Here is a 22,023-nt window from a genome sequence, read left to right on the forward strand (position 1 = left end):
CATATATACTGGCTTCATAGCTTGACTGTAACAAGGCAGGGTTTGATTGCACCGAAGGGGGCTCAGCACCCAAACCCATTCAATCTTTCAAAATTCTGCCAATTTAAACCAAGGGCATTTCGGTCCTGATGTAAATCGCCAAGGGTGGGGGGGGGAGAGAAAAGTCATTTATTTAAATCTCATTGAAGTCTAATTCGTACATTTGCCAAATATGCAGTGGGTTTCTACAAGAAAGCACCTGCCTTTGCAATGAAAAAGACACTTTAATGCAAACCCAGGAACATAAAGCAAAAATCAGCCCACTTTTTGCATGGGCAAATTTTGATGTTCTTGAAGAGCAAATCACAAAAGCCAGGATCTGTTCGGATATCTCCGTGCCCACGTACAAAAACACTACGGTTACTTACTTGCCCAGAATGTTCCAGAAGGCCGGGCTGCAGCTACTGGGTGGAAAATCGTTTCTCGCCGCTTGCAATCTGGTGAATGAGAAGCGTCTAAATTTATCATTTGAACCTTAATATACACAGATGCCTGTTGGGCCACACCCCAAAAGCTCATTTTTATTTTTTACGATCTGTTTGACCGAGGGGCTAGGGAGTCTGGTTTCAGTGACTGTAGTCATTTTATACTTTTTTGAATTTTTTTCAGACATCATTTTTAAAACCCAAATGAAACAGAAGCCCAGGGGCACTTTGCAGATTAATTTATTCTGGCATAATTATTTCTTGCGAGTCCAAGCTCACTTTGCCAGAAAATTGATACTGAACCCAGTTAGAAGGCCGCTGGAAGCCTGTTTTATTTTGCTGCTAGAGGAGAAAACGACTCCCTATCTGGAATTATCATTTTACTTTCTTTTTTTATATATAAGTATTTTTTTATTGTTTTCCACAATTCAACAAAATTAAACATATCTCAACAATATATTCAGTTGTAACTACTTATAACAAAAAAAAAAACCTCATTGCTATTACTGAGAATACGCTATCTATAGTATTCAATGCTATCTACTATATACGACTTCCCCACATCTTCTTCAGTCACTAATTCTACTGGTTAACACTTTTGCATTTCAAATTAATTTCTAATCCTTGTTTTCTTTCATACAGACTTGCTTTAAGCTATCTATACTACTTCTATAAGCAGTTTCAAGCCCTACATGCTTTCTTTAAAACATTTTTTATGGCCGCCTTTCCACCTGATTGGGGCCGCCAAGGCGGCGAACAGGAAAACATGAAGACATTTTAAACCAACTTAGCTTATGAATGAGCCAGAAAGGAGGGCATTACCCTCCTCCACCAGCCCAAAATAAAAGTTGAGAAAAGAGTCCAATTATTTGGATCACCATCATAATTAAGTAGATAATTCACAGCGGGTAGCCGTGTTAGTCTGTCTGCAGTAGCAGAAAAGAGAAAGAGTCCAGTAGCACCTTAAAGACTAACAAAAATATTTTCTGGCAGGGTATGAGCTTTCGGGAGCCACAGCTCACTTCTTCAGATGGAGAAAAGAGCAAGAGTCCAGTAGCACCTTAAAGACTTAACAAAAATATTTTCTGGCAGGGTATGAGCTTTCCTGAGCCACAGCCACAGATATCTGAAGAAGTGAGCGGTGGCTCCCGAAAGCTCATACCCTGCCAGAAAATATTTTTGTTAATAATTAAGTAGGATTATCATGACAAATTGTGATAATTAATTGTAACTGATAATAATCCATCATAAATCAAAACACTAACGTACAAATAATACACATTAATAGATCGTCACTAACAAATGATAATTAATAAAAAGTATTTAATGAGTGGGGCAAAATTCGCTGCTACATGCTAACTGTAGATCATCTAATAACGAGGGTCATCCAACAGATTAAAGTTTCACTTTCGTTAAACCTTTCGAAACAAAAAGTGTATTTTTTTCTCTCTCTTTCGAATCAGAATGCCTATTAAACACAAAACGGACACAGTAGAAAAGGGCAAGAGTCCAGTAGCACCTTAAAGACTAACAAAAATATTTTCTAGTAGAAAAGAACAAGAGTCCAGTAGCACCTTAAAGACTAACAAAAATATTTTCTAGTAGAAAAGAACAAGAGTCCAGTAGCACCTTAAAGACTAACAAGAATATTTTCTAGTAGAAAAGGGCAAGAGTCCAGTAGCACCTTAAAGACCAACAAGAATATTTTCTAGTAGAAAAGAACAAGAGTCCAGTAGCACCTTAAAGACTAACAAGAATATTTTCTAGTAGAAAAGAACAAGAGTCCAGTAGCACCTTAAAGACCAACAAGAATATTTTCTAGTAGAAAAGAACAAGAGTCCAGTAGCACCTTAAAGACTAACAAGAATATTTTCTAGTAGAAAAGAACAAGAGTCCAGTAGCACCTTAAAGACCAACAAGAATATTTTCTAGTAGAAAAGAACAAGAGTCCAGTAGCACCTTAAAGACCAACAAGAATATTTTCTAGTAGAAAAGAACAAGAGTCCAGTAGCACCTTAAAGACCAACAAGAATATTTTCTAGTAGAAAAGAACAAGAGTCCAGTAGCACCTTAAAGACTAACAAGAATATTTTCTAGTAGAAAAGAACAAGAGTCCAGTAGCACCTTAAAGACCAACAAGAATATTTTCTAGTAGAAAAGAACAAGAGTCCAGTAGCACCTTAAAGACTAACAAGAATATTTTCTAGTAGAAAAGGGCAAGTCCAGTAGCAGCACCTTCAAGACTAACAAAAATATTTTCTGGCAGGGTGTGAGCTTTCGTGAGCCACAGCTCACTTCTTCAGAAGTGAAGAAGTATCTGAAGCTCACTGTATCTGAAGAAGTGAGCGGTGGCTCGCGAAAGCTCACACCCTGCCAGAAAATGTTTTTGTTAGTCTTTAAGGTGCTACTGCACTCTTGCCCTTTTCTGCTACTGCAGACAGACTAACAGACTAACCCACTGGGAATTATCAAAACGGACCCAGAAAACGAAGGGGGGGGGGACCCCAGCAGGTTTCCCTTTCCAGGGGGTTGCAAAAGACTCCGTCCCGCCGGGGGGCTGGAAGGGGCGTCCCGGGGAGGGACCCCGGGGTTAGGGCGAGGCTGGAGCAGAAAAGGGGACTCGCCTGGGGCGGGACTCGCCGGGGGGGGGGGGATATTCCGGCCCGGGTGAGGCAGATCAGAGCCAGGGGAGGGGGCTCTCCCGCCGCCGGCGCGCAGGCACGGAGGAGCGCCGGGCTGCCGCGGGCTTCCCCCGGTCCGCACGTGCCCGTGTGCGGGAAGGAGGGGGCGGCGCCGGGGGCGTGGCTTGCCCCGCGGGGGCGGAGTTCAAAACGACCCTGCTCTAGTAGGGGGAAATCGTCCCTTTAGGAAGGGGTGAACCCCCCCCCTCCAAAATACAAGAAGATGTAAAACTGTAGTAGAAGTGCTCTTTTTGTATTTTTGTTTTGCGTTTTAGTTATTTGTTTATGGGATTTATAATTTGTTGTGTTTTTTTATTTTATAAAAATTAATAAGAATTTATATTAAAAATAATAATAATAAAATACCTCTGCCCCCCTTCTGCTACCCTAGGCCTCCAAATGCACCCCTCCTTTTCAATATTCTCCCCTTGTTTATAGGTGATCCAATCTAATCAATAGGAGGGGGTTCTACGCCACACGCTGCAATTATTATTATTACTATTATTATTATTATCATCATCATAATCATTATCATTATTATCATCATCATCAACATGATCATCATGAGAAACTGCTGAATTACAGGTGATAAACTATTATTCTCCCCTTGTTTATAGGTGATCCAATCTAATCAATGGGAGGGGGGTTCTATGCCACACACTACAATTATTATTATTATTATTATTATTATCATCATCATCATCATCATCATCATCATCAACATGATCATCATGAGAAACTGCTGAATTACAGTTGATAAACTGTATTATTCTCCCCTTGTTTATAGGTGATCCAATCTAATCAATGGGAGGGGGGGGTTCTACGCCATATGCTGCAATTATTATTATTATCATCATCATCATTATCATTATTATCATCATCAACAACATGATCATCATGAGAAACTGCTGAATTACAGGTGATAAACTATTATTCTCCCCTTGTTTATAGGTGATCCAATCTAATCAATGGGAGGGGGGGTTCTATGCCACACACTACAATTATTATTATTATTATTATTATTATTATTATTATTATCATCATCATCATCAACAACAACAACATGATCATCATGAGAAACTGCTGAATTACAGTTGATAAACTGTATTATTCTCCCCTTGTTTATAGGTGATCCAATCTAATCAATAGGAGGGGGGGTTCTATGCCATATGCTGCAATTATTATTATTATTATTATTATCATCATCATTATTATTATTATCGACAACAATAATGATAATAATAATGCATTGGGCTTTTATCTCGCCCTTTCCCCGCCAAAGCGGGGCTCAGGGCGGCTCCCAGCATACAAGACGTAAAAAATAACAACTTATAATGGAATAAAATATGAAATTTATCTGAAATAGATGCAAATAGACTCCATGAAAACGTCTCTAGTGATGGTGCCGTTTGAATCCCTGTAATGAGAAACAGGTTGACCATAGTAGGGGCAGCAAGAAACAAGGAAAGGAATGAAGGTAAAGCCGGAGATGTATGTCGGGAAGGGACAGGATGATCCTGTAATAATAGAAGGGTCTGACTGCAATGAGTGAACATATATGGGGAGGGGGAGCGGGGGCGTAATCGGTGCTAGAGCTGAGCTCTTGCCTTTTTTCAGGGTTGTTTTTTCCCCCAGGGTTCAGGATTCTGTCCTTCCACATAGGTGTAAACTGTGTGGGGTCAGCGGGGCTTAAACCCCCCAGGGATTTTGCATTGATGGACTATTTGGGACATTTCGGGGAGGGTTTGCTCTCAAGTCATGAGACCCTGTATGATTTTCAAGGCAAGAGACATTCGGAGGCGGTTTGCCATTGCCTGCCTCTGCGTAGCGATCCTGGACTTCCTTGGTAGTCTCCCATCCAAGTACTAACCGAGGCTGACCCTGCTTAGCTTCTGAGATCTGATGAAATTAAGCTAGCCAGGGCCATCTAGGTTAGGGCTTGCCCGCAGTGATGGTGGTGGAAAGCTCTGCCAACTCTAGCTGATTAAATGGTGGCCCCCATAGGGTTTCCAAGTCAATAGACGTTTGGAGGTGGTTTGCCATTGTTTGGCTCCGCATTATCCTGGTATTCCTTGGAGGTCCTCCATCCAACTACTAGCCAGGGTCAGGGCCGAGAGAGTGTGACTCGCCCAAGGTCACCCAGCAAGCTTCCCTGGTGCAAGCGGGGATTTTAACCTGGGTTTCCCAGGTCCTAGTCCGACACCTTAACCACTACACCACGCTGGCTCTCATTTGGGACATTTGGGGTTAGCAAAAAGACTCTTCTGCAGGACAGCGAGCCTGAAGGCTCTTTTTGCTGTGCTTTCAAACACTCACTCAGTATTTCAATTCCCACCCATTTTCGATGCACTTTAGCAATCATTTGCAAGTGGATTTTGTCATTATCTTACACAGTAAAATCCAGTTGCAACGTGTATTGAAAATGGATTGGAAGTGTATTATTCATCATGTGTGAAAGTGCATGCAGTTTATTGTCGAAGGCTTTCACGGTCAGAGTTCATCGGTTCTTGTAGGTTATCCGGGCTGTGTGACCGTGGTCTTGGTATTTTCTTTCCTGACGTTTCGCCAGCAGCTGTGGCCGGCATCTTCAGAGGAGTAACACTGAAGGGCAGTGTCTCTCAGTGTCAAGTGTGTAGGAAGAGTAATATATAGTTAGAAAGGGGTTGGGTTTGAGCTGAGTCATTGTCCCGCAAAAAGTATCAAAGGTAATGTGCTAATCATTGTCCTGTAAGTATCAAGATAATGTGCTAATGAGGGTGTGGTATGCATATGTGGTATGCATTCAGTTTCCACATGGCGTCAGTAATGTTTGGATCTGGCAGTAGCTCACACTCGTGGCCTGTCAGATGGGTTCTGGCCATACATTCCACCTCTTAACTGCCCTTTTCACCTACGACAGCTCACTTCTTCAGATACAGCTAGAAAGTGAATCCATCTGTCTAGCTGTATCTGAAGAAGTGAGCTGTGGCTCACAAAAGCTCATACCCTGCCAGAAAATATTTTTGTTAGTCTTTAAGGTGGACTCTGGCCCTTTTCTACTAGAAAATATTCTTGTTAGTCTTTAAGGTGCTACTGGACTCTGGCCCTTTTCTCAATCCGAAGAAGGGAGCTGTGGCTCGCGAAAGCTCACACCCTGCCAGAAAAATATTCTTGTTCGTCTTCAAGGTGCTACTGGACTCTTGCCCTTTTCTACTACTGCAGACAGACTAACACGGCTACCCACTGGGAATTATCAAAACGGACCCATAAAATGAAGGGGGGGGACCCCAGCAGGTTTCCCTTTCCAGGGGGTTGCAAAAGACTCCGTCCCGCCGGGGGGCTGGAAGGGGCGCCCCGGGGAGGGACCCCGGGGTTAGGGCGAGGCTGGAGCAGAAAAGGGGACTCGCCTGGGGCGGGACTCGCCGGGGGGGGGGATATTCCGGCCCGGGTGAGGCAGATCAGAGCCAGGGGAGGGGGCTCTCCCGCCCCCGGCGCGCAGGCACGGAGGAGCGCCGGGCTGCCGCGGGCTTCCCCCGGTCCGCACGTGCCCGTGCGGGGGGGCGGGGGCGGCGCAGCGCCGGGGGCGCGGCTTGCCCCGCGGGGGCGGAGTTCAAAACGACCCTGCTCTAGTAGGGGGAAATCGTCCCTTTAGGAAGGGGTGAACCCCCCCCACTAAAATTCCTCTGTCCCCCTTCTGCTACCCCAGCCCTCCAAATGCACCCCTCCTTTTCAATATTCTCTCCTTGTTTATAGGTGATCCATTCTAATCAATAGGGGGGGGGGTTCTACGCCACACGCTGCAATTATTATCATCATCATCATCAACAACATGATCGTCATCAGAAACTGCTGAATTACAGTGGATAAACTGTATTATTCTCCCCTTGTTTATAGGTGATCCAATCTAATCAATAGAAGGGGGGTTTATGCCACACGCTGCTATTATCATCATCATCAACAACAACATGATCATCATGAGAAACTGCTGAATTACAATTGATAAACTGTATTATTCTCCCCTTGTTTATAGGTGATCCAATCTAATCAATAGGAGGGGGGTTCTATGCCACACGCTGTTATTATTATTATTATTATTATCATCATCATCATCATCATTATCATTATTATCATCATCATCATCATGAACATGATCATCATGAGAAACTGCTGAATTACAGTGGAAAAACTGTATTATTCTCCCCTTGTTTATAGGTGATCCAATCTAATCAATAGAAGGGGGGGTTTATGCCACACGCTGCAATTATCATCATCATCATCAACATGATCATCATGAGAAACTGCTGAATTACAATTGATAAACTATTATTCTCCCCTTGTTTATAGGTGATCCAATCTAATCAATAGGAGGGGGGTTCTATGCCACACGCTGCAATTATTATTATTATCATTATCATCATCATCATCATCATTATTATCATCATCATCATCATCAACATGATCATCATGAGAAACTGCTGAATTACAGTTGATAAACTGTATTATTCTCCCCTTGCCCCCTCAGGCTCCACCTCCAAAATCTCCAGGTATTTCCCAACCTGGAGCTAGCAACCTTAATTTCCTTGGAGGAAATGTCAGCTGTATGGAGGGTTGGCTTTATGGAGTCATACCTCAATGGAGCTCCTTCCCCTCTCCAGACTCCACGTTCTGCAGTCAGTGCCCCCAAATCCCCAGGAATTTCCCAAGCCAGAGCTGGCAACCCTAGTGAAAATGTTGGTCTCCCCACTAGGAGAGGAACTAAAGAGAAGCCGGTATTTCCCTAGCAAGTCGAGTCTCTTCATTATTGGCGGCAGCAAAAAGATTTTAAGGATGAGAGTGCCCTCTACAACATATTCACGGGATTGTGTTGCATTTAGAACTGCAGGCAGGGAAAAACGTGCGCACCTTCCAGAGCCGTTTTATTTAAGAACAATATTTCAGGATGACATCTGATACAACGTGAAAGTGCCTTATCCTCCTGACTCAAACCATTGGTCTCTCAGAGTCAGTCCTGTGCATTCTGGTTGGATGCCACCCTCCAAAGTCTCAGGCAAAAGCCATTGCTTGAAAGCATTTCTAAGCAGATCTACACAGAATCCTACTCAGGTCTATTCAATGGGGCTTGTGTGTGTAAAAAGCCGCCAAGACGCAGCCAACTTCTAGCAACTCGAGCAAGGGGCTTTCAAGGCAAGTGGGAAGCAGAGGTGGTTTGGCATTGCCTTCCTCTGCAGAGTCAGCCTTGGTGGTCTCCCATCCAAGCATTGACCCTGCTCAGCTTCCGAGATCTGCTGAGATTGGGCTATACTATGCTGAACACATGAACACATGAAGCTGCCTTACACTGAATCAGACCCTTGGTCCATCCAAGTCAGTATTGTCTACTCAGAGCAGCAGCGGCTCTCCAGGGTCTCAGGTCTTTCACATCACCTCCTTCCCTAGTCCCTTTCCCTGGAGATGCCGGGGATTGAACCTGGGACCTTCTGCATGCCAAGCAGATGCTCTACCACTGAGCTACAGCTGCCTCCCTCCCTCAATGGAGCTTACCCCTAGAAAAAAATTCTGAGGTTTAGTACTGTTGCTGCCTGAAACCTTTTGACTGGAGAGGCTGGAAATTGAATTTGGGACTTTCAGCAATCCAAGCAGATGCTCTACCCCTCTGCTGCAACCCTTCTGGCGGACTTGTGCATGGCTTGAGATAATATACTGGAGGCTTTCTGTATATTCCAAGGTAATTCTTCCTATAATTATATGTCTTGAGTGGTTGTAGAAGAAGAAGAGTTGGTTGTTATATGCCGACTTTCTCTACCACTTAAGGGAGAATCAAACTGGCTTACAATTGCCTTCCCTTCCCCTCCCCACAACAGGCACCCCGTGAGGTGGATGGGGCTGAGAGAAAGAGCTGCAGAAAGGGCTGTCAAGTTGCAGCCGACTTATGGCTACCCCACAGGGTTTTGATAGCAAGAGATGAACAGAGGTGGTTTGCCGTTGCCTACCTCTGCGCAGAGTGTTAAGCTGCAGTACTGCAGTCAAAAGCTCTGCTCACGACCTGAGTTCGATCCCGACAGAAGTCGGTTTCAGGTAGCCGGCTCAAGGTCGACTCAGCCTTCCATCCTTCCGAGGTTGGTGAAATGAGTACCCAGCTTGCTGGGGGTAAAGGGAAGATGACTGGGGAAGGCACTGGCAAACCACCCCACAAACAAAGTCTGCCTTGGAAACGTCGGGATGTGACATCACCCCATGGGTCAGGAATGACCCGGTGCTTGCACAGGGGACCTTTACCTTTTTACCTCTGCATAACAACTGTGGATTTTCTTGATGTACTAACCAAGTACTAACCAAGACTAACCCTGCTTAGCTTCTGAAATCTGACGAGATGAGGCTAACCTAGGCCATCCAGGTTAGGGAGGAGGAGGAGGAAGAAGAAGGAGGAGGAGGAGTCTGTTTTTATATGCTGACTTTCTCTACCACTTAAGGAAGAATCAAACCGGCTTACAATCACCTTCCCTGCCCCTCCCCACAACAGATACCCTGTGAGGTAGGTGGGGCTGAGAGAGTGTGACTAGCCCAAGGTCACCCAGCTGGCTTCGTGTGTAGGAGTGGGGAAACAAATCCAGTTCACCAGATTAGCCTCCGCCGCTCATGTGGAGGAGTGGGGAATCAAACCCGGTTCTCCAGATCAGAGTCCAGTGTAAAAAATCAGTGGAAGAAAAGCAGTTTCCCGCACACACACCCTATTCACCTTAGTTGTTGATGTCCAATTGACATCTACTGTTCCAGCTTGGAGAGGGAAAGGGGTTCTCTCCCTGGTGTTTCCAGCTCCTGCCAAGATGGCCATGCCTTCGATTGAAAATGGAGCTGAGACTTTAGCAGCCTCAGAGTCATTGCAAACCGGGCTCTGTGAAAGATCTCGTCTTTCATGTCTAGGTTGGGATGGTCGCCTTCAAAAAAGGCTTGGCTCACAATCAGCTGTCTTTCAGCCTCCAGGTCTGTATGCATCATGGCACCCTCCTTTCACCAGGTTTGTCCTCCCTCAAGGGTGCTCTGATCTGCCCCTTCCGATGCTCAGCCTTTCCCCAGGCCTCTGGACTGGCTTGCGGGTCATTTGTTTCTGGCAGAACCTCCAGCACCCAGCGCAAGGCGTTAGCGTTCTTGACCGACTCCATCTATTCCGAATTGGCTTTGATCTCTTCCACCCAGTCCAAATAGGCTTGGAGCAGCCCCAGGTCGGTCAGGAAACTGCCGATGATGTTGAGGTCTGGGCTTCTTGCAATTTGGAGAGGATTTGCTTTCCGGCTTTGCTCAGCCAGTTCCCCACGATGCTGAAGGGGGGTGGGAAGAGAAGATAAGCCCAGTAAAGTGCACAGGGTGAAAAAAAGTCAATACTATAGAAATTAGAGATAAAGAAATAGCTCCTAATGTTACCTCCAAAATGCCTCCCATATAGGGTTGCCAACTTGGGGTTAGGAAACTCCTGGAGATTTGGAGGTGGAGCCTGGTGAGGGTGGGGTTTGGGGAGGGGAGCGATCTCAGCGGGGATGTGATTCAATAAAGGCCTCCCTCCGAAGCTGCCGTTTCCTCCAGGGGAACTGATCTCTGTAATCTGGAGGTCAGTTGTAATCCTGGGAGATCTCCAGGCTCTATCTGGAGGCCAGTAACCCTAGATGTGAAGCAAGAATTATGAGTAATAATCCAGGACAGGAAGTATTTCCATCTTTTTTTTTGTGGTGTTTATTTAAATTTTCTTTGCCTTAAGGAGGGCTAATTTTGGCCGCCTCTCCTGGGGAGACATCCCAGAATTTTCTCAGCTCATTATCACTCACAGTTTTTTCTTCCTCCCTGGCACAGACAAAATTGGCGGATCGCTGGCTGGCTGAGAGCCATTTCGTGGAACAATTGCAAGATGCCCTCCACCTGGCACCTCATATGTGACTTTGATTCTTAATTGTTCATGGACTCTTTAAGGACATTTCCCCCCCCCCACATCTATTTGCAATCTGGTGCCATTTAGTCCTTTAGGGGTAGTGTGAATTTATGGTTGCCAACCTCCAGATGGGGCCTGGAGATCTCCCAGAATTACAACTGATCTCCAGACTACAGATCCATTCCCTAAGGGCAGCTATGGAGGGTAGACTCTATGGCATTATGCTGCACTGAGGTCCCTCCTCTCCCCAAACCCCTATTTTCCCAGGCTCCACCCTAGGGCTGCCAGCTTCGGGTTGGAAATACCTGGAGATTTTGTGGGTGGAGCCTGGGGAGGGCAGGGTTTGGTGAGGGGAGGTACTTCAATGGGGTATAATGCCATAGAGTCCACCTTCCAAAGCGGACATTTTCTCCTGGGGAACTGATCTCTGTCACCTGGAGGTAGGGTTGCCAGCTCTGGGTTGGGAAATATCTGGAGATTTTGGGGTGGAGCCTGAGGACGGTGGAGATTGGGAAGGGGAGGGACTTCAATGGGGTATAATGCCATAGAGTCCACCTTCCAAAGTGGCCATTTTCTCCAGGTGAACTGATCTTGGTCACCTGGAGATCAGTTCTAATAGCGGGAGATCTTCAGCCGCCACCTGGAAGCTGGCAACCCTACTCCATCCCTAAATCTTCAAAAAAAATTCCCCAAATCATGGCCAAACTTACAGATTCTTTACATGGTAAAGATATGGATGAATTAAAAAAAATATGGTCTAAGGCCGCTGAATATTGGGATAAATTGGCAAAAACGGATTTTACAGGTATGGTTAATGAATTATAGATTAATAGGTTGTTAATAAATGAATATAATAATAGATTTTTAAATACTGTCATAACACTGCTCCAGAAGTCCAAGGGTGGAGGGCATGAGGTTTGGGCACTATATATTTTATAAAGGATAGTTTATAATGTATTAGCAATGGATGTAATAGTGCTCTTTGTGTGATTTTGTATTTTTTGTACTGTATTATGATTTTATTTTTTGTTTTATTTTTTGTTTATTCATAAAAAGCAATAATTTTTTTTAAAAAAAATACTCCCCAAATCCCACCCACCTCAAGCTCCACCCCAAATCATCAGGAACTGCCCAACCCAGAGTTAGCAACCCCAGGTTAGAGGCATCTGGGAAAGAGTCGAATGAGTTCTGCCCCGATGACATTCATGTGAACACTTTGAAGGGGGTGTTACAGATAACAAGTCCTCTAAGACAGGTGCTGTGGTCCCTTTGCCCTTCGACTCATTTCTGAAGAAGACCATTTTTCACATCACTGCACATATCTTCTCGCCACCGTTACCATAACAGGAAACGATTCTGCTGCCCAAGTGCCGCTAAACAGGGTAACCCTTGAGCTGCTGTATACTGAGGCGGGAGCTGGGACGCGCATGAGAGCATTCGCATTTCTGTTTTCTGCCCCTTCTGATATGCGCTTGCCAACCTCCAGGGGGGCCTGGGAGATCCCCCAGAATTACCTCTGATCTCCAGACTACAGAGATAGTCTTCTCCTAGAAGAAATGCATGCGTTCGAGGGTGGACTCTGTGGCATTGTGCCCCGCTGAGGTCCTTCGGATGCCAGCTGCCAGGTGGGGCATGGGGATCTCCTGAAATTACAACTGATCTCCAGAAAACAGAGACCAATTCCCCTGGAGAAAATGTCAGCTTTGGCGGGCGGGCTGTATGGTATTTTGCCTCCCTGAGGTCCCTGAGAGTCAGCGTGGTCTAGTGGTTACAAGTGGTGGACTCCAATCTGGAGAAACGGGTTTGATTCCCCACTCCTCCACATGAGTTGCAGACTCTAATCCGGCGAACCGGGTTCAGTTCCCCTCTCCTCTGCCGGGTGACCTCGGGCTTGTCACAATTCTCTCCGAATTCTCTCAGCCCCGCCTCCCTCGCCAGGTGTCTGTTGTGGGGGAGAGGACGGGAAGGCGATTGTAAGCCGGTTTGAGTCTCCTTAAAAAGGTGGAGAAAATGAGGATATAAAAACCAACTCTCCTCCTCCTCCTCCTCCTCTCCAGGCTCCACCCCCAAATCTCCAGGCATTTCCCAGCCTGGAGCTGGCAACCCTATGATCCACCCCCAAATCTCCAGGAATGTCCCAATCAGAGGTTGACAACCCTATGATGTGCCGAAAGACAGCTCACTTTCTAACAAGGGGGGAGTACAAGTTCCAGATACTTCTGAAGCCCATTCATTTCCTCCTCCTCCCCCTACTGCCCTGGTTCTCTGTTTTTGCAGTGAGTGGCAGAAAGCAGAAGCGCCCGCTCGCCCCCGCTCTTCCCCCGCTCCTTGCCAAGTGGCCCTTGCAGCCAGAACCGCTTCTGATTCAGGTTGCCAACCCTTCTGCCACCTGTCTGGGAACGGGAGCTTTCCCCAAATAGGTCGGAGGGAAGAGACCAAGGAGGGTTCCAGCAGCAGCACAGCAAAGAGCCCACGTTTTCTGTGTGATCCTGTGGCTGGCGCTGGGAGAAACAGGTGTGCTGAGTACGGCATGGGCAAAGGACTCAAGGATCCAATAACATCTGCGTCAGACCAACTGTGGTGTCGAGGCTGGAAGGTAAGGTTTAAAACAAAGAGCTGGGCTCAGACCTGCCATAGTTCTTACTGACAATAGAAAAGAGGAAGAGTCCAGTAGCACCTTAAAGACTAACAAAACGTCTGGCAGGGTGTGAGCTTTTGTGAGCCACAGCTCACTTCTTCAGATACACTGATGCACAATTCTTACTAGGTGATGTTGGGCCTGACCTGGATAGCCCAGGCATGCCTGATCTTGGAAGCTAGGCAGGGTCCGCCCTGGTTAGTATTTGGATGGGAGACCACCAAGGAAATCCTGGGTCACGATGCAGAGGCAGGCAACTGCAGACCCCCCCACCCCCATCTGTTGAGCCCTTGCCTTGAAAACCTCACAGGGTTGCCCTAAGTCAGCTGGGACTTGACACCATAGAATCATAGAGTTAGAAGGGATCACCAGGGTCATCTAGTCCAACCCCCTGCACAATGCAGGAAATTCACAACTACCTCCCCCCCACATCCCCAATGACCCCAACCCTCCCCCTGCCATGCAGGATCTCATAATCAAAGCACTCCTGACAGATGGCCATCTAGCCTCTGCTTAAAGACCTCCAAAGACGGGGACTCCACCACCCTCCACCAGAAGCAAAACTTTCAGTTGCTTTCTCAGCCCAACCCATTTTCATAGATTATGGTCATTTATTCATGGCTGTTTGCTGCGGTTTCGATGCTTTGTTGCTCCAGACCTTATTTTCGATTTTTCACAGCTGCCGCAAGGTAGCCCCTAAAATTCACAGCATCCCAGCAGCAACTCAAACCTGTGTTGCTACGATCTTTCCCTTTGCCTCGCCCTTTCTGCCGGAGGGTCCCATGAAAAACTCCTGGAGTCGGATTTCTTCTCCCCGCCCATCCTGGCAAATGTCTCCTCCCTCTCCTACGTCTCCCCACCCACAGGGGCGGCGAATGAAACAGCCATGCATAGAAGACCCATGAGGATCAAAGAGGAGAAAGAGATCCTGTGTCCTATGCTAAACTCCTCGTAGGTGGGATTTTTTTTTGAAAAAAATAATCAGTAAGCATGCCTGACCTGGATGACCCAGGCTAGCCCGATCTTGTTAGACCTGGGAAGCTAAGCATGGGAGACCGCCAATGAAGACCAGGATCGCTACATATGGGTCATTTTAAAGGATACTCTTTGATTTAATCCCTTACATTTATTTTGTATAGTGATTATATTAGGATGATTATATGCATATTAACTAGATAGAATAAGATACGTATAAAGTAACTGAGTAGAGGGGGATTATACTGTTAGCTAAAGTATATACAATTTAATTTTGGACAGAAGAGAGTGAAGGGGAAGTCAATTATTCTTTTTAATTTTTTTAGATTAGAAATTTTTACAGATTCTACTTTATATTGTTAAAGTATTAATGGAAATTGATTTTTGATGTATGAAATGAGAAAACTATTAAAAATATATATATAAAAAAAGACCAGGATCGCTACGCAAAGGCAGGCAATGGCAAACCCCCTCTGATTGTCTCTTGCCTTGAAAACCCTACGGGTTCGGCATGAGTTGTCCGTGGCTTGACGGCACTGCCCTCCACCAACCAGTAAGCAAGTAGCTCTCACAAGAATGTCCCAGGTTCAATCCCAAGCTTCTCCAGCTAAGGGATGAGGGTACCCAGCCCAGTATTGTGGATCCTGTCATCCTGAGCTTTAAAAGGCTTGGGTGGAGAAGGATCTTCCCCAACATCTGCTACTTGAGATCTTTTACCAGGGACGAAACAGGGGCCTTCTTCATGCAAGCCATGCCTGCTGCCGCAGAGCCACAACCCTTCCGCTACTCTTTTTATGACTCCCTATACCACAACTGGTGTAGCAGTTAAGAGCGGCAGTCTCTAATCTGGAGAACCAGATTCAGTTCCCCACGCCTCCACATGAAGCCTGCTGGATGACCTTGGCCCAGTCACAGTTCTCTCACTTCTGGGCTTTGCTTTGATTATGCTTGCGTTTTCAGACCCTAGGGTTGCCAACCTCCAAGTACTAGCTGGAGATCTCCCGCTATTACTACTGATCCCCCGCCGATAAGAGATCAGTTCACCTGTAGAAAGTGGCTGCTTTGGCAACTGGACTCTATGGTTGGGTTGCCAAGTGCCTGGTGGTGGAGGGTAAAATCCTGCCAATCCACCAGGCTGCCCACCGACCAGCTGAGGGCGGGCGGGCAAAGTGTGCACGTGCGCCTGCACGCCGCGCCCACATCCCGTCTGGGTTTACCCGAAAGCAACCCAGACGTTCTAGCAACCTCCGCCAAAACTCTATGAAAACCATAGCGTTTCGGCGGAGATCGCCTGCGTCACTTCTGGGTAAACCCGGAAGGGACATAGGCGTGGCATGCGGGGCATGCGTGTGCATCACACGCCCCAGCCACGCCCCCGAAAACCTCCCGCCGGTTGAGCTAAGGGACCTGGCAACCCTATCTACAGCATTGAAGCCTCTCCCCTCCCCAAACCCTGCCCTCCTCAGGCTCTGTCCCCAAAACCTTGCACCGATGGCAAAGAGGGACCTGGCAACCCTATTCTTATACCCAAGTCTGCCTTGGTCCTTTGATTGTCCTGCATTGACCCCATTATCTCCCTTCCACCCCAGTTTACCTTTAAATTGTTGGCTCAGGCTCATCAGAAAGGCAAACCACGGCTCTTTTCCTCATCTGCTTAGAAAGGAGAAGATCGTTTTGATCCCTTCCACAAGGAGTGTGTTACTATACAGCTCTGGTTGGCAGCTGAAGAAGACCCCGAATGGTCGAAATAGGGAATATCCGCACCCTGTCCTATAATCTGAAGATTTCCACTTGGCTACAAATTGGAAATTGCCACCTGTGAGACCTTATACTTAAAAGACTGTGGCAAGAAGAAAAGACTATCTTATTGCCAGAAACCCTTGCCACTGGGACTACCGCAAGTCAAAGCGAGATATTTGCACAAATTGTGATTGTCAATTGATATATTGTGATTGTACAAATTCATATATGAATTTTAATATAATGTGAATATTTGTGAAACATATATCTAACTAAAAAGATTGCAGTATAAAACTTTGCATATTTTCTGCTATTTCATGGTTTACTAGCTACTTATATAGCAGGCTAACTTCATATCTATTCAACCTCCAGGTATTAGCTGGAGATCTCCTGCTGTTACAACTGATCTCCAGCAGATAAAGATCCATTCCTTTTTTTTTTTATAAAAATGTTTTTATTATTTTTCTATACTGATTAGACAAAGTATTCAACAATCAATATAAGTAAACATCAGAGTATAAATTCGAATTATTAATTGTTGAAAATACATACATATATAAATAAAAAATAAAATATAAAGACTTCCCCTACACCTCCCTCAATCTTATCATTTATTAGAAATCTCCTTTGTTTAAGATTCTAATCCTAATATTGTTTATAACGTTTGCTATTTCATTTACCTATATTAAAATAAAGAAAAGGAAAAGGAAAATAAAAAATAAAAAAAGAACAGATATGAACAGCATTATTTTTATAATATAAAATGGATTCGATAATAAGTATCATTTTTAACTTCGTTTAAAAATGAATATTCTAATTCCTCCATTTCTCCCACATATCTAATAAGTATCAGTTATGTTAATGCCATTAATTATTCTTTTATCAAAGCCAAGCCATTTGATCAGTCCTTTTTGATTAAATCCAAAGAAAAGCTAAACCCTTTAACCCAGTCTCTTTATCTTAAATTTCCAGCATCTTCCTCTTTTTCTCAGTAACTTTAAACGTCGAAGGGCATCCATGGAAGTTGTTAGTGTTATAGAGATCCGTTCCTGTGGAGAAAATGGCCACTTTGGCAATTGGACTCTGCCCAAACCCCACCCTCCGCAGGCTCTGCCCCAAAAACCTCCCGCCGGTGGCAAAGAGGGACCTGGCAACTAGGGTTGCCAACTACCAGGCACTAGCTGGAGATCTCCTGCTATTACAACTGATCTCCAGCTGATAGAGATCACTTCATCTGGAGAAAATGGCTGCTCTAGCCATTGGACTCTATGGCATTGAAGTCTCTCCCCTCCCCAAACCCCACCCTCCTCAGGCTCTGCCCCAAAAACCTCCCACCAGTTGTGAAGAGGGACCTGGCAACCCTACTGGCAATCCTAGTGGTGTAGTGATTAGTGTTGGACTAGGACTGCAAAGAACTGGGACTGGAACTGGGAGGAACTGGGATCCTTAAATCCTCCTTGAACAGCAAAGTTTACTGAGTGACCTTGAGCCAGTTACTCTATCTCATAGAATCTTAGAGTTGGAAGGGGCCTTAGAGGCCATCTAGTCCAATCTCATTCTACCCTACTTCACAGGGTCGTTGTGAGGATTAAACTAAGCAGAGGAGAAACATGGCATTGGAGCGCCTGCTTTTAGGAGGCAAGGCATCTGGGTCTCTTTGGTTGAGAATAAAGGTGACTGTTGGGGGGGGGGTGAGATGACAGAGGTCTACAAAACTGTGCATGGTGTAGAGAAAGCAGGTCGACTTTTCTCCCAAGAACTACGAGTCACCCTACAAAATATTGTCGAAGGCTTTCATGGTCAGAGTTCATTGGTTCTTGTAGGTTATCCGGGCAGTGTAACCGTGGTCTGGGTATTTTCTTTCCTGACATTTCGCCAGCAGCTGTGGCAGGCATCTTCAGAGGAGTAACAGTGTTACTCCTCTGAAGATGCCTACCACAGCTGCTGGTGAAATGTCAGGAAAGAAAATACCAAGACCACGGTTACACAGCCCGGATAACCTACAAGAACCAATCATCCTACAAAATTGGTTGGCAGTAGATTCAAGAGAGACAAAAGGAAGCACTACTTCACTCAATGGGTCATGGAACTCACTGATGGCTTAGACCAATGGTTCTCAACCTTTTTCGAGTCGTGACCCCCTTTTACAATTGCCAAGTAACCTGTGACCCTCATCACATTTGCATAAATGTGCATAAATGACATTTTCAATAGGATAAAGAAAACACATTTGTTTTTTTGGCAGTCCAGGGTATCCATCTATATAATTACTTTAAAGTTTAAAGTTTAAAACAAACAAGCAAACGGTACTACCACTTGTTGCGCAGCGGCTGTGACTGTGTGGCACGGCAACCTTTCCTGGCACGGAGGAAAGAGTGCCTCTGAGCATGCACTGCGTTCCTTGCCCTCCCCTCTCTCCCCAAAAACTCTTCCAAGCAGGCCGGGGCTCTCGCGAGGAAACCCCCTCTCTTGTGACTGGGGCACTGCTTGTGCACAGAACTGCAGTTATCCCTCAAAGCGGAGCTCCGTTTAATCACCTCCCGAGAGCGAAGGGCCAGGAAAGAGCCGAGGGCCGCTTATCCCGCTCGGACTTTTCGTGCCTTTTTCTCCCCTCCGCCAGTCACCGTTCCTTCTGCGCCTCACCGAACCTGCACGCTCGAGGGGGGAATCCCGAACTGCGCCTGCACCTCGACTCTCTCCCCCTTGGCCTTGCCGGAGCGGAACTGATGACTCAGGGCAGAAAAGCAAAGCCACACTACAGACATGCGCACGTGGACTCCAGGCTGAAGCTCCCGCCCCACCCGAGCACAGCTAAAAGTAAAAACCAAGTGGCTGCAGCGGCTTCAAGGGGGGCCGCCCTCTTCTCCTCCGAGACCTGAACTGGCCGAGCCAGGGGAGCTTCCTCAGCCTCCCACACATCCTGCCGCATCATCCGCCCGGCGCAGGTGCGACCACGCCCAGGGCTGGCCCGCCCGCCTCTCAGCTGGGCAGCGGGGCTACAGCTGGTGTGCGGCGGCACGCCACCACGTCTCTGCAGCCCGGCTCCTTCTGGCTGTCAGTCGGCCAGTTCCTCACCTCTCTGCTTGGGGTCTTCCCTGCCCTCAGGGTTACAGGGCGTCTGGGTTAGTCCTGGACAGCCCGAAATGGGGGCTGTCCAAGGACAGTGGCGGCGACCCCCCCAAAAACACTTCGCGACCCCCTTGGGAGTCCCGACCCCCACGTTGAGAACCACTGGCTTAGACGGATTTACTTTACTTTAATGATACTGTTCATATGGCCAATTTGTGTGTGTGTAAAGTGCCTTCAAGTCACAGCCGACTTATGGTGACCCCTTATGGGGTTTTCAAGGCAAGAAACTAACAGAGGTGGTTTGCCAGTGCCTTCCTCTGCACAGCGACCCTTGTCTTCCTTGGTGGTCTCCCATCCAAATACTAACCAGGGCCGACCCTGCTTAGCTTCTGAGATCTGACAAGATCAGGCTAGCCTGGGCCATCCAGGTCAGGGCATGGCCAATTTGGCCCTGAACAATGTCACACTAAGATCATAATAATTAGTATTTTTTTTATCTTAACTGACTTGCGGGGGGAACTTGGCAACTGCCTATGAGGAAAGGTTGAAGGAGCTGGGTAGGTTTAGCCTGAAGAAGAGAAGACTGAGAGGGGATATGCTAACCATCTTCAAGTACTTGAAGGGCTGTCATATAGAGGAGGGTGCCGAGTTTTTTTCTGTTGCCCATGAAGGTCGGACCAGAACCAACGGGTTGAAATTAAATCAAAAGTGTTTCCGTCTAGACATTAGAAAGAATTTTCTAACAGTTAGAGCGGTTCCTCAGTGGAACAGGCTTCCTCGGGAGGTGGTAAGCTTTCCTTCCCTGGAGGTTTTTGAAAAGAGGTTAGATGGCCATCTGTCAGCAATGCTGATTCTTTGACCTTAAGCAGGTGATGAGAGGGAGGGCATCTTGGCCATCTTCTGGGCATGGAGTAGGGGTCACTGGTGGGGTGTAGGGGAGGTAGTTGTGAATTTCCTGCATTGTGCAGGAGGTTGGACTAGATTACCCTGGTGGTCCCTTCCAACTCTATGATTCTATGTGGTATCAAAATCCACCCCTGCTAAAAGAACCCTGAAATTATCCAATTCACAGACAGATTCCCAGATAAAAGGTTTTATCCATCTGTCTCTAGCTTTGTTGAACAGGTCTCAGCTAAACAAAGGAATGCTGAAGAGTGTCTATTTGTCCAGAACCACATTGACATACTCTCTCACAATACGGTGCCCTATTTAAATGACCCCTGATGGAATGGCATTAGCTCCCCTGACGGAATGGCATTCATTCTAGACAACGTAAATAATTGCCTGTATCCTGGGAGTGTCAGAAAATCAAAATACACCGGGTTTAGACGGATTTAAAAGGGGATTGGACAGCTTTTCGCAGAACCGGTCTACTGTTGGCTATTAAGGCTAGATGGGACCTCCAAGCACAGAGGCAACATGGCTCCGATTGTCAGATGCCAAAGAGCTGTCAGCGGGCGAGGGTTGTGGCCAGATAGACTCCGCTTGGGGCTTCCTGGTGCCATCTGACTGGTCACTGTTCCAAATGGGACGCTGAGAGACATGGGCAGGAAATTCAGAGAGTTGTCTTAGGGTTAACAAGAAGATTGGTACTCATAGAACCAAGATGCTAAGGAGCAGCACCTAAAGAAGTTAGATATAGGGGCGGGGGCAATGGGCTCATTTGAACCTCAAGAAGTTAGATGAAAGAAGGAGGAGGAGGAGGAGGAGGAGTTGGTTTTTATATGCTGTCTTTCTCTGTCCCACTAAGGAGAATCAAACCATCTTACAATCTCCTTTCCTTCCTCTCCCCACAACAGGTAGATGGGGCTAAGAGAGTTCTGAGAGAACTGTGACTAGCCCAAGGTCACCCAGCGGGCTTCATGTGTAGGAGTAGGGAAACCAACCTGGTTCACCAGATTAGAGTCCGCCGCACACGTGGAGGAGTGGGAAATCAAATCCAGTTCTCCAGATTAGAGCCCACCGCTCTTAACCACTAAACCACCCTGGCTCCAGTGAGGAGAAAATAGTGCAATTCCTTGATCTAAACAGCAAGTGATGAGAATCAAATGAGTTGGCAGTTTTTAAGAGGCTTACAGTGCTATCCTAAGTGAAGTTACACCCTTCTAAGCCCACCGACTTCAGCAGACTTAGAAGGGTGTAACCTGCTTAGCACTGCACTGCTAGGCATAGAAGCAGAGAGAGAGAGAGAGAGAAGTCCCGGATGTTTCATTCCAAAACCTCCAAGCAAACGCAGGTCCTTAATGATTGATTTGTCAGCAACATTATGGGCTGTCAGTCTCCCCTCTGCCCCATCCACAGTGGTTCTTTTAGGACCCGATGAGATATTTAGTGGGCAAGTCCATGATCAGGTCTCCAGATGTTTTCACTAAGGCTAACAAGCAAGATGAGAAGGGGGAACCATAGAATCATAGAGTTGGAAGGGACCACCAGGGTCATCAAGTCCAACCCCCTGCACAATGCAGGAAATTCACAACTACCTCCCCCCTCCACACCCCTAGTGACCACAAGATGGCCAAGATGCCCTCCCTCTCATCCTCTGCCTAAGGTCACAGAATC

Source organism: Euleptes europaea, chromosome 3 (genome assembly GCF_029931775.1).
Source record: "Euleptes europaea isolate rEulEur1 chromosome 3, rEulEur1.hap1, whole genome shotgun sequence".
Classification (NCBI taxonomy): domain Eukaryota; kingdom Metazoa; phylum Chordata; class Lepidosauria; order Squamata; family Sphaerodactylidae; genus Euleptes; species Euleptes europaea.